Consider the following 12,157-nt stretch of genomic DNA (forward strand, 5'->3'; position numbering starts at 1 on the left):
TTTGGAAAAATTATAATTTTGCCCCTAAACTTTTGCATATTTACACTTTTGCCCCTAGGCTCGGGAATTAAACTTCATCCCTTATTCTTATGTTTTATGACATGATGATCACTTTTCCCTTCTATGGCAACATCAAATTCTCACTCTAACATATACTTATGACTATTAGGTATTTTTACTAATTAAGCCCTTTTGCTCGTTTTCACTTAAAACCGAGTAGCACAAGTTGTCTAACATAATTTAAAACCTCATATTGTATCATAAAACACCAGAATACACAAATTTTACCTATGGGTATTTTTCCAAATATAAACCCTAGGTTGAATTGTTGCTAGCATAAGCTAAATCAAGTTACCGGGACTCCAAAAACGTAAATAACTTGAAAAACGGGGTTAGAACGGACTTACAATTGAGCTTGGGAAGCTTGAAAACCCTAGCCATGGAGTCTCCCTTGGTATACACGTCCATGGTGAAGAAGATTAGCAAAATTGGCTTTTAATTTTGTATTTTAATTCATTTTACCCCTAAATGACCAAAATACCCTTACTACTAAACTTTCCAAAAATTTCATCCAGTCCAATTTTTGTCCATAACTTAGAAATTGGTCAAATTTCTATTTAAGACCTCCTAATTAATATTTTAAATCAATTTCATACTAGAAACTTCTACGATGCAAGTTTTGCAACTTATTCAATTTAGTCCCTATTTCGAATTAAGCACTTTATGCATAGAATTTCTTCACGAAATTTTCACACAATCATGCAATCATATCATAGACCTCAAAATAATCATAAAATAATTATATATATCTTAGATTTTGTGGTCCCAAAACCTCTGTTCCAACTAGACACAATTTTGGGCTATTACATTTTCATCACATAACCACATATTTCAAGTATTTAAAATACAATTCAAGTTACACAAACTTACCTCATTGCTTGTTTGTGTTTATAATTTCATTAATCCAATATCTTTTCTTTTCCACGATCAAGTCTCATATTTGAGTCGTCTGGATCTTTATAAATAAATTTGATCATCATTTTCATTCATTTCATCTTCTAATGCATTTAATTAATGCTCTAGGCAAAATTACCATTTTGCCCCTAAACTTTTAATTAATGACGATTTCATCCTTAGGGTCAGGAAAATAAAATTCTTGCAATTTAATCCTTATTTCCAGCTATTATTCTCATATATATTGATAACAGTCCATGAATTCTATAAAATATCAGAATTTTCCATAATTTCAACACTTTTCAATTTAATCCCTAAAACATGTTTTCCCCCGATCTTGAACTAAATTAATAATTTCATTCAATTTTGTAATTTAAATAATAAAATAATCCATTTCATGCAATTTGGACATTTTTGACATTTTTACAAAATTACCCATAAAGTTTTACTTGTATTCAATTTAGTCCCTAAGCCTAAAATATGCAAATTAGCCATGCTTAATGAATATTCATATATGTTTTCCTCCTCCTCCTCTCCATTCCACATCCTTGATGTATGTAGCACACTTGTAAGTAACATTATCTATAATCTTTATTATTTACTTTTATGAATATTCAAGCTGTCCATCTGTGTCATAGTCACTAAATTATTTATATCTGGAGCTATAGGACTCCAAATTAATATCTGATAATTCTCCCTGAAACTAGACTCATATATCTTCTTACCATAAAATTTTAAGAATTTTTGGTTTAGTCAATAAGTACAGTTTATTCTTTAAAGTTATCCCTATTCTGCTGTCTAGAAGTTGTGACCCTTCTTCACTAAAAATTAATTATCTCCTTGTACAGAATTCGAATGATGTTCATATTTGTTTCTATTGAAAATATACTCATTCAGGATTCTAAACATATAAATTTAAGCCCCTAATTATTTTTATCCAATTTTTTTATGATTTTACAAATTCAAAACAGGGGAACCCAAAATCATTCTGACCTTGTCTCACAAAATTCATCATATCTCATGATTTAGAATTCCATTGCTTACATAATTTCTTCTATAATAAACTAGACTTAATAAGATTTAATTTAATATTTTATTCATCCTATAATTAGATTTCTACAATTTTTGATGATTTTTCAAAGTTAGACTACTGCTGCTGTCCAAAACTGTTTTAGTACAAGATATTAATTATCATGTTATAACATCCTTATTTTCTTTTCTACACCATTTCTCATCACTTTGTCTTATTTTTTCTTCACTAACATATCAAGAACATAGGACCTTATGTAAGAAAACTCTACTATAACATTATTTCCATGCTTTATCAATAATAACAAACTTAAAAACATATTGAAATCTTGATGTACTTACCTTTCCTTATTGACTTCAATCTTTAACTTGATTTTCTCTCTCCTCCAGCTTGATTTCTTGAATCCAACTTGATATTCTTGCTCCCCATCATCTCCTTGCTATCTTTCTCTCTTGATGGCTATGGAAATTCTTCCAATTTTAGGTGAAAATAATGAATTTTTGATGGAAGGACTAAATTGTAAAGAAAGCAAACTTCTTTTCTTCTTCTTATCTTACGTTAGTTTGCATGGGAAAGGAAATGTGTTGATAATTCTTCATCTTTCCTTCCTTTTATACTAAATAAATAATAATATAATAATAATAAACATCTCATAAAATATTAATAAAATAATATTTATCTAATTAATTAATTTAAAATATCATCAACATAATCATTACATTCTAGAATTCTCTCTCTTACTAATTGACCATTTTGCCCTTCATGATCTTTTAGAATTCCATCATTGAGTCATCATTTAATTTGGTAAAATTGCGATTTAGTCCCTCATAATTTTTTTACCTATTCAATTTGGTCCTAATTCATCAATTTTCTTGGTTTCTAGATCATTCCACCCTTAAAATATTTGCACCATTAGTCCTTCAACTTTTTATATTTACACTTCAACCCCTTAAATTTTGAGTATTTACTCTTGTGCAACAAGACTTTTCTCATCTTTGCAATTTAGTCCTTTCTTGAATTAATATATCATAATATACTTCTGAATATTGACATCACTCAAAAATTCCCTTTTTGTCACTTTATTTCCTTATTTTACTATATCACGGATAATATTTTACTGTAAAAATTTTCGGGGTATTACAACAATTCTTTACATATATTAAGGACACATATCATGGCATCATTTTAATGATTTAGCCTCCTTCATTAAGATATATTCTTAACATTAACATGTCATTATTCACGTATTTCGCATGCTCGTGCAATATTAAATCTAGATGCAAACATCCATGACCATTAACCTTACTATTGCACCACCTTTACTAGTAATCTAGAATTATTCACTTATCACTTGTGTCATTAGACCTTGAGCATTCAAGTTCAATCAACATCATCATCTTTTTTTTTTTCTCTATCATGCATCTTCTCATAGAAATGACTGGTTCGATTCGTCATGAAGCATTCATCATACACACATTTTATACACCAACATGCATTTTCAACAAGCATATCCACATCACAAACATTAGGGCTTAACATGGATAAATAGGCTTACAAGCCATAATCATTATAAGTCACATCTCATGGCTATATACAACGAATCATTATAAGCCAATACATTTGGCTACTCATAACAACATCTATCATAAAATAAGTCCCTATACATGCCACTCACTTGGAATCGCTAGCATAAATATATTAATATTCCAACGAAGATGTCTCGATAGTGTGATGCTGCCTCCGACGATCTCTAACACCAAGCCAACCAGAAAATGCTAAGGAAATGGAAAGGAGGGAGTAAGCTTTACGCTTAGTAAGCTCACATGAAAAATAGTAAGCAAGTGATAGCATGCTATTTTTAAAATTCTTTCTATTTATTCAAAGTCCAGTCAAGCTATTTTCCTGAGTCACGGTCACTCAATTATTTGTATTCAGAGCTATGAGACTCTAAATTGAGAAATGTTAATTTTCCCTGAAACTATAGTCACATATATTCTTTCCATAAAATTTTCAGAACTTTTAGTCTAGCAATAAGTACATTTTATTCTTTAAAGTTACCCCTGTTTTGCTGTCTACTAGTTCCGACCTCTCTTCACTATAAATTAATTATCTAATAGTACAGGACTCACATGACACTTCTATCTTTTTCTTTTGAAAATAGACTCATCAAAGATCTTAAGAATATAAATTATAACCCATAATCATTTTTTTTACAATTTTTAATTATTTTCAAAAATTAAGACAGGGGAGTCAGAGATCACTTTGACCTTATTTCACAAAAATTCAAATATCTCCTCATATGAGATTCCTTTGCTTGCATCATTTCTTTTATCTGAAACTAGACTCAATAATATTTAATTTCATGTTTTACTCAGCCTCTAACTTTAAACTATTTTTGGTGGATTTTCAAAGTCGGACCGCTGGTATTGTACTAATCTGTCTTAGTGCAACATGATGATAACAATCACAAATTTGTCATAGAAATTATTCTCATAAATATCACTCATTCATTTGCACTCTTATCACAAGTCTATTTCATTTCACATAGCAAACACATGCTTATAGGTTTCGAGTACGTACCTCTGCTATCTTTTAGCATAACTACTCATCTAAACATGACAATCATATACATCATATTAGTATCATCTAAACATAGATAAGTTTATCATTTCAAGTATTTTCCTTCCATTTCTCATATTAATTCCCGTTGAATTCCTTAGAATCTCGATGGATATCACGTTTATCGTCAAGTCATGCAAGCGATCATTTCTAGTACGCACTCTCGCGAACCTCACTTATAACGGCGAGATTACCAGTCCAGGCTAAATCCCCCGTATCATAACTCACAGAGTGTTGTAGGGATTACCAGTCCAGGTTAAATCCCTACAATGACATACACTCTCATAAGTTCGGATCGGAATTACTAGTCTAGGCTAAATTCAGTCCTTAATTGGATTACCCATCCGGGCTAAATCCTTAATGCACCCATATTCTTCAGTTGGCTCGATCACTTGAGGAACACCCGTCCGGGCTAGATCCATTCTATATTGAGACCAACGGATTACCCGTCCGGGCTAAATCCTTTTCTGCAACACATGCAGGATCTCATGTCATATAAATAATGATTTATCCATCGGATATCCCTTTTTATTCAACAGGGATTTTCTATTTTCATCAAGTATATCAATATGAATAGATGATCATGCAATGTAGATCCAATTCAACACATTTTCATGTTTATTTGGGCATTAGTCCATACAACCAAAAATAACATATCACCTAGTTTTTCATACAAACTTATTCATTTCATTTAAAATGTCAATTTCCATCAAATGTCCATTAACATCAAATTCAATACAATCATAGCAAGATATATTTCATGTATAACAATAATAACATGAATAATATGCTTATTAAATCATGCGAACTTACCTCGAATAAGGAAACAACAAAATTACCATTTTAGTCCAAAACTTGTATTTTCCCGATTTATGCCCGAATCTCGATTTCCTTGATCTATCATTTCAAATATAGCCTATTTAGGACTCACATTATCCAAATTGGCTCAAAATCATATTTTGGTACCCTAAACTTTGTCAAAATTACACTTTTGCCCCTAGGCTCGTAAAATGATTTTTATTCAATTTTCTCATTCTATAAGCCTAGCCAAACCATTTTCATAACTATAGAAAAACTACAATTCTCATCATAACACCCTTTTATACCATATTTACAACTTTTACAAAATCATCCTTTCGGACATTTTCTTTGAAAATCGCTTAGTAAAAGTCATTTATTTAACACCCAACACTCATTTTCTACCATTAGACATCAAAATGCATGCATCTCACACATGCTTAAATTTTTAAACATGAACCCTAGATCAAATTAATAGTATAAATAGATAGACCTTATTACGGGGATTACAAAAATGTAAAAATCATTAAAAACGGGGCTAGAACGGACTTACAATCGAGCTTGGAAGCTTGAAAAACCCTAGCCATGGTTTCTTCATGCAATTTTTGGCCAAGAGGTTGAAGATGGACAAAAATTGGCTTTTAATTTTGTTTTTAATTCATTTTAATAACTAAATGACCAAAATGCCCTTAATGAAAAACTTTGAAAACATGCCTAACCATATCCATTTTTGTCCACCAACTTAACCAATAGTCTAATTACCATATAAGGACCTCCAATTTAAAATTTCATAACAAATAGACACCTTTAGCATGTAGAACTCAACTTTTGCACTTTTTATGATTTAGTCCTTTTGACTAAATTGAGTTCCCAAACGTTAAAATTTTCGAACGAAATTTTCATAAAATCATCCCGTGAAATTGTAGACCATAAAAATATAATAAAAATAAATTTTATTACGTCGGTTTTGTGGTCCAGAAACCACTGTTCTGACTAGGCCTTAAATCGGGATGTTACAATTATCGCCTCTAGATGTACCAACATTTAGAGTAGAAATCCTACATAAAAGATGTAAAAGATGATATCTGCAAGTATATGGGTCAGGTTACAATATAGTTACAACAGAGTAGATGGGAACTCTGAGGATCATACCCAAGGGAGGGGAGCACTAAATTAATTCTAACCAAAGCATGAATAGATCTAATTAGTACTTTAATTAGATTATATTACGAAGAATAAAAAGAGAGGTTTTGGTGATCTATACTAATCATAATAATAAAATATAGTAAATAAATAAATAAAACACGAGAAATCAAAGAGTAAAATATATCAAATCCGATCATGGGTGATTAGCTCGCTTTGTTAGTTATAATCAACTATCACTTCAGGTTTTCCTGTTCAATCAACTAGTCGATATCCCAACAAGATCTGTAACAGCCCGTTTTTTAGTGGTGTCAAAAACAGTGGTTTCGAGGCCACCAAATCCGATGAGTAAGTTCGTAAATATTATTATTTAATATTTACGAGTCAAATGTGATTTTAAAAAGGTTTTTAATTTGATAATTTATGTTATATAAGCGATTTAGAAAACAAGGTATTAGGACCTCATTTTTATAAACCGAGCCGTTAATATTTTTATAAATATTTACAAAATATCATTAAGGTGGTATTAAAATTTCATTGAAAAATTTTAACATTTTGATAGTTAATTAAGCAAAAAGGACTAAATCGTAAAAGTTAAAAAAGTCAATCACTATTAGTTTAAAGGTATTAATTGATTAAAGAATCTTAATTGGATGGCCTTAATGGGTAAATTACCTATTTTTAAGATAGTGGACGGTTTAATTTTTAATTTCCTTTAATTTTATATATGTTTTATACATTATTTTAATATTAAAATAATATAATAATGTTAAAATAAGAAAACAAAAAGTTTTCTTCTTCATTTTGGTTTTTCACCACCGAATTCACCATGAGAAAAGCTTCAAGCTTCGGTTCTTCTTTGGATGATGCATGGTAATCCATTTTTCATCCATTTCTTTTAATTTTTATGTTTTTTGAGATTGTTGCAATTAGGTCCAATTAGCCCGTACCTTCAATTTTGAAATTGTTAAAAATTTTGAATGTTGCCATTGATGAACCTTGTGATTTTAGGTGTTAAATTATGAATTTGAGATAGTTATTTAAAAGTTGATAAACCGTAATTTATACATATTCTTATCCCATGCTTAGCACATTTATAGATGATTTCTCTTTAGATTTGGTGAATTCGATGCTCCTAATCCTTTAATTTCATGTTTTATACTTAGGTGAGCATAGGAGAATAAAAAGAGCGAGAAATAGGCCGAAAACGGAGAAAATAGACCAACATGAGAAATCAACACGGCTTGGACTTCCTCACATGGGTAGTCCACACGGCCGTGTCCATTTGGTAGTATCGAAGCACGACTTACACAGATAGACCACACGCCCATGCCTATTTAACAGCCTTGACCACGGTCTGAAGCAATCGCACACGGGCGTGTCCCTGTCGAGCCCAAGTATAGTCCTATTTGGAAAACTCCACTTTTGAGGGCTTTTAGGCATTTTAAAGCCTATTTAAACACCTGATGAGGCACTAGAAAGAGGGACACGGAGTAGGAGGCAACAAGGAAAGCCGATTGATCCATCTCAGAAGCCAGATTCATCGTCAAGACTGAAGATCTCCCTTCAGTTTCCTTCAGGAGTTTTGGGATTTCTTTATGTTTTGTTATCTTTACTTTTTTGAGATGTTTTCTTTCATAATTATGAACTAAACCCCCTAAGTACCTAAGGGGAATGAAACCTAAGACAGATCTTGTTATTATTATCTAAATTGTATGATAAATATTTGACTTGTTCTTAATTATGTGTTCTTAATTCTTTTTTTAATATTCCAAGGTATTGATTCAAGTTAATGCGCTTATTCAGAGGAGCAAAGTCCCTATCTAAGAGTAAATTTGCCATAATTAAGCGGAGTTGATTGCACGCCTAGATATAGGGTGACAAGATTTTGTCGGATTAGGGTGAAACCTAATAAGGGAGTCTATAGATCGAGTTAATGCAACACTAGGACGTTAATTAGAAAGAGATTTCAATTAATTAACCTAGGGTTAGACGTTATTAGTCTAGAGAGAGATAATAATATAACTTAGAGATTTCTAGGGATCAAGTCAAATGAATAATCGTCTAATTCAGAGTTAAATAACAAGTGAAGTCTAGGTGGATTTTTCCTTGGGTATTGTTTTAATCAATTGAGTTTTCCCAAAAGCTTTTCCCCAAATTTCTCTCTGTGCACCCTTAGTTTAATTAATTAGTTTAGATAAACAAATCCCTTAATTTTTAGGCTAAATAATAAAAAGAAAGTAATTACTAGTACTCTTGGCTCTTTTAGGTTCGACAATTCGGTCTTGTTAAAGTTATACTACTGTTTCATAGGTACACTTGCCTTCATCGTAATAATAGTTAGTTTCAAGAGCGATTAATTATAAATTTTTAAAACCTGTCACGAATATCACGTATCAAGTTTTTGGCGCCGTTTCTGGGGAACTAAGATATTAGGAACATTCAATTTTTATTACTTTAGCCATATTTACTTTTACTGTACTCTATTTTTAGTTTAATTTCACTTTTCTAACTTTTATTTTATTTTCTTCTGACAGGTTTTTCTAGTTTATGACCAGAAGAAACCCGTCAAGACCATTACTTTTCGATAGTGAGATCTATCGTACAATTCGCAGAAATTGAAGGGAAATAAGGTGAAGCTTAAGATACACAGAGGAAGTGCAAGAAGACGCGATACTTACACTACAACCGAAGATATGGCTGAAAACCAAGAAAATTCGCTACCTCCTACGGTTGCTGCTAATTAGAATCCTGCTCTGTGTACTATGTATGATTATGCTAAACCTTCTTTACCAGGAACTGAATCAAGCATAGGCCTGCTGTTGCTGCAAATAATTTTGAACTGAAACCTAACATAATTCAAATGATACAGCAATTTGTTCAGTTTGATGGTTTGCAGGACGAGGATCCCAACGCTCACTTGGCGAATTTTCTGGAGTTTTACGATACATTTAAAATCAACGGTGTTTCTGATGATGTCATCCGTCTTCAGTTATTTCCCTTTTCATTGAGGAACAAAGCTAAACAGTGGTTGAACTCGTTACCACGAGAGTCAATCACTACTTGGGAACAAATGACAAAAAAGTTTTTATTAAAATATTTTTCGCCGGTTAAAACGGGTAAATTACGTAATGATATCTCTTCTTTTGTGCAGATGGATTTAGAAACACTCTACGATGCATGAGAGAGATACAAGGACCTTTTGAGAAGATGCCCTCACCATGGGTTACCACTCTGGCTATAGGTTCAAACGTTTCACAATGGCTTGAATCCTTTGACTAGACAGATGATTGACGCAGCTACTGGTGGAACTATCAATAATAAGACACCTGAGGATACTTATGAATTTATAAAAGAGATGCCACTAAATAATTATCAATGGCAAGTCATGAGGACAAAGCCAACTAAAACAGCCGGCATTTTTAACTTCGATGCTGTCACCATGCTCTCTAATCATGTAGAACTTTTGAATAGAGAAATTAACGATTTTCTTGGTTCTTCACAAGTTCACCCAGTAATGCAGTGCGAAGCAAGTGGAGATGGATCAAGCAATTTAGAATATCCACCCTATGGCTACAACATGGAGAACGAGCAGTTAAATTACATGGGTAATAATCCTCGATCTCAAAATAATCGTTATAGTAACACTTACAATGCAGGTTGGAGGAACCACCCAAATTTCTCATGGGGAGGCCAAGGGAATCAGAGACCACCACTTCTAGGCTTCCAACAACCACCCTACCTATAAGAGAAAAAGCCGAACCTTGAGAAGATGCTAACAAAATTCATCTCGGTGTCAGAAACTCATTTTTAGAATACCGAGACAGCACTTAGGAATCAACAAGCGTTGATCCAAGGGCTCGAAACTCAGATAGGAAAGCTCACCAAATTAATATCTGAACGACCACAAGGTAGCCTGCCGAGTAACACTGAATCTAACCCAAGGGAACAATTCAACGCAATTACCATCCAAGACAAGGAAAGGTTAGTGGAACCTAAACCAGAACCAAGGCAAAGAATCGTGGTAAGTAAAAGCAAAGGTGAGGTAGACCACAGTGAACAAACACCGGTAAGTAAAAAGTACAAACCTCGTGTGCCATACCCCAATACGACAAGGAAAGACCACACAGACGAACAATTCGGTAAATTCCTTAAATTATTAAAGAAATTACATATTAACTTACCATTTATTAAAGCTCTTTTGCAGATATCAAACGCAGTCAAATTCTTAAAAGAGCTTTTAACAAAAAAGAGAAAGTTGGATGAGGCATCGCATGTGGAGCTAAATGCAATTTGCTCAGCCATACTACAGAATAAGCTGGCCAACAAATTAAAAGATTCAGGAATTTTTATGATTCCTTGTTTAATTGGTAGCTTAGATGTTAATAATGTTTTGGCTGATTTAGGGGCTAGTAACAATGTCATGCCTTAAAAAATGTTTAAGCAACTAGGTCTTGCGAAACCCAAACAAACTAGGATGAGTATTCAATTAGCTGATAAAACAATCAGATTTCCTATGGGTATTATTGAAGATGTGCTCATTAAAATTGACAAATTTATATTCCCAGTTGATTTCATTGTTCTAGACATAGAAGAGGACAGTAACGTGCCTTTAATTTTAGGGAGGCCCTTTTTAGTAACTGCTAGAACGATAATTGATGTTGGTACAGGTGAACTCACACTTCGTATGGGTGATGAAACAATTACTCTTCAAGCTCGTAATTCGAATAACATCTCAAAAATTGAGGGTGATTGCATAAATCATACTACTAGTACTGATCATGTGGTGAAACCCTCTGTACAGAAAATAGGTTCGAAGAGCGCACATGAGCCGTGTTCAAGCAACAACAAAAGACCTATCTATGAAGAACGAAGGCTACGAGTTGAGGAACAAGATGAATGGAGGAAACATAAACCAAAACCACGCATTGATGAGCTCAATATTCTGACAAATCAACTTAAGGTTGGAGACAAAGTACTATTGGATGCAGCAGATCCTCGTATTGCCACTTCTAAATCTAATGGAGAAATTCCTCTCATGGTACTCAATATTTTTCCATACAGTACAATCGAGGTAATTCATCCTAAATTCAGCATTTTTAAGGTAAACAATACTCGTTTAAAACCTTATTTTGATAAAATTGATAGCAGGGATGAGGAGTGTAAACTCCTTGGAGATCAAAGTAAGCCGAGCTTAGACTATAAATAAGCTCTTCTCGGGAGGTAACCCCAGCACTAATAGTATTGATTTCTTTAAAATTTTAGTTTTTAACATCTAATCACTAACTGAGTCCTTGAAACACAGGTTCTCTAATCCACACGGCCAGGCACATAGGCGTGCCTTAGGCCGTGCTCACACCACAGGTGGAGACACGGCCGTGCGATACGACTGTGTGAAAACAGGGCATAATTTTTCCTAACACGAGATGCGATAAGTTGCCATGGCCGTGTGACGTGGGTGAGCCTGTCAAAACAACATGAATGTGAGACACGCCCGTGTCTCGAAACTGTGGTTGAAACTGAGAATTTAGTACAGGTGTGTGACACGTCCGTGCCCACCACCTGTGCTCAAGGCTAATAAAAAAACACGGGCATGCACCAATATACACGGGC

General features: G+C 33.1%; 1 non-coding gene across 1 annotated transcript; it reads right to left on the bottom strand.

Moving 5' to 3' along the window:
- Positions 1 to 9,665: 9,665 nt before the first annotated feature.
- LOC128289837 (small nucleolar RNA R71) lies at positions 9,666 to 9,772 on the bottom strand. The gene has a single exon (XR_008279480.1). It is a non-coding gene; the product is annotated as a small nucleolar RNA R71 (small nucleolar RNA).
- Between the last annotated feature and the right edge of the window lie 2,385 nt (positions 9,773 to 12,157).

Source organism: Gossypium arboreum, chromosome 2, assembly GCF_025698485.1.
Source record: "Gossypium arboreum isolate Shixiya-1 chromosome 2, ASM2569848v2, whole genome shotgun sequence".
NCBI lineage: Eukaryota > Viridiplantae > Streptophyta > Magnoliopsida > Malvales > Malvaceae > Gossypium > Gossypium arboreum.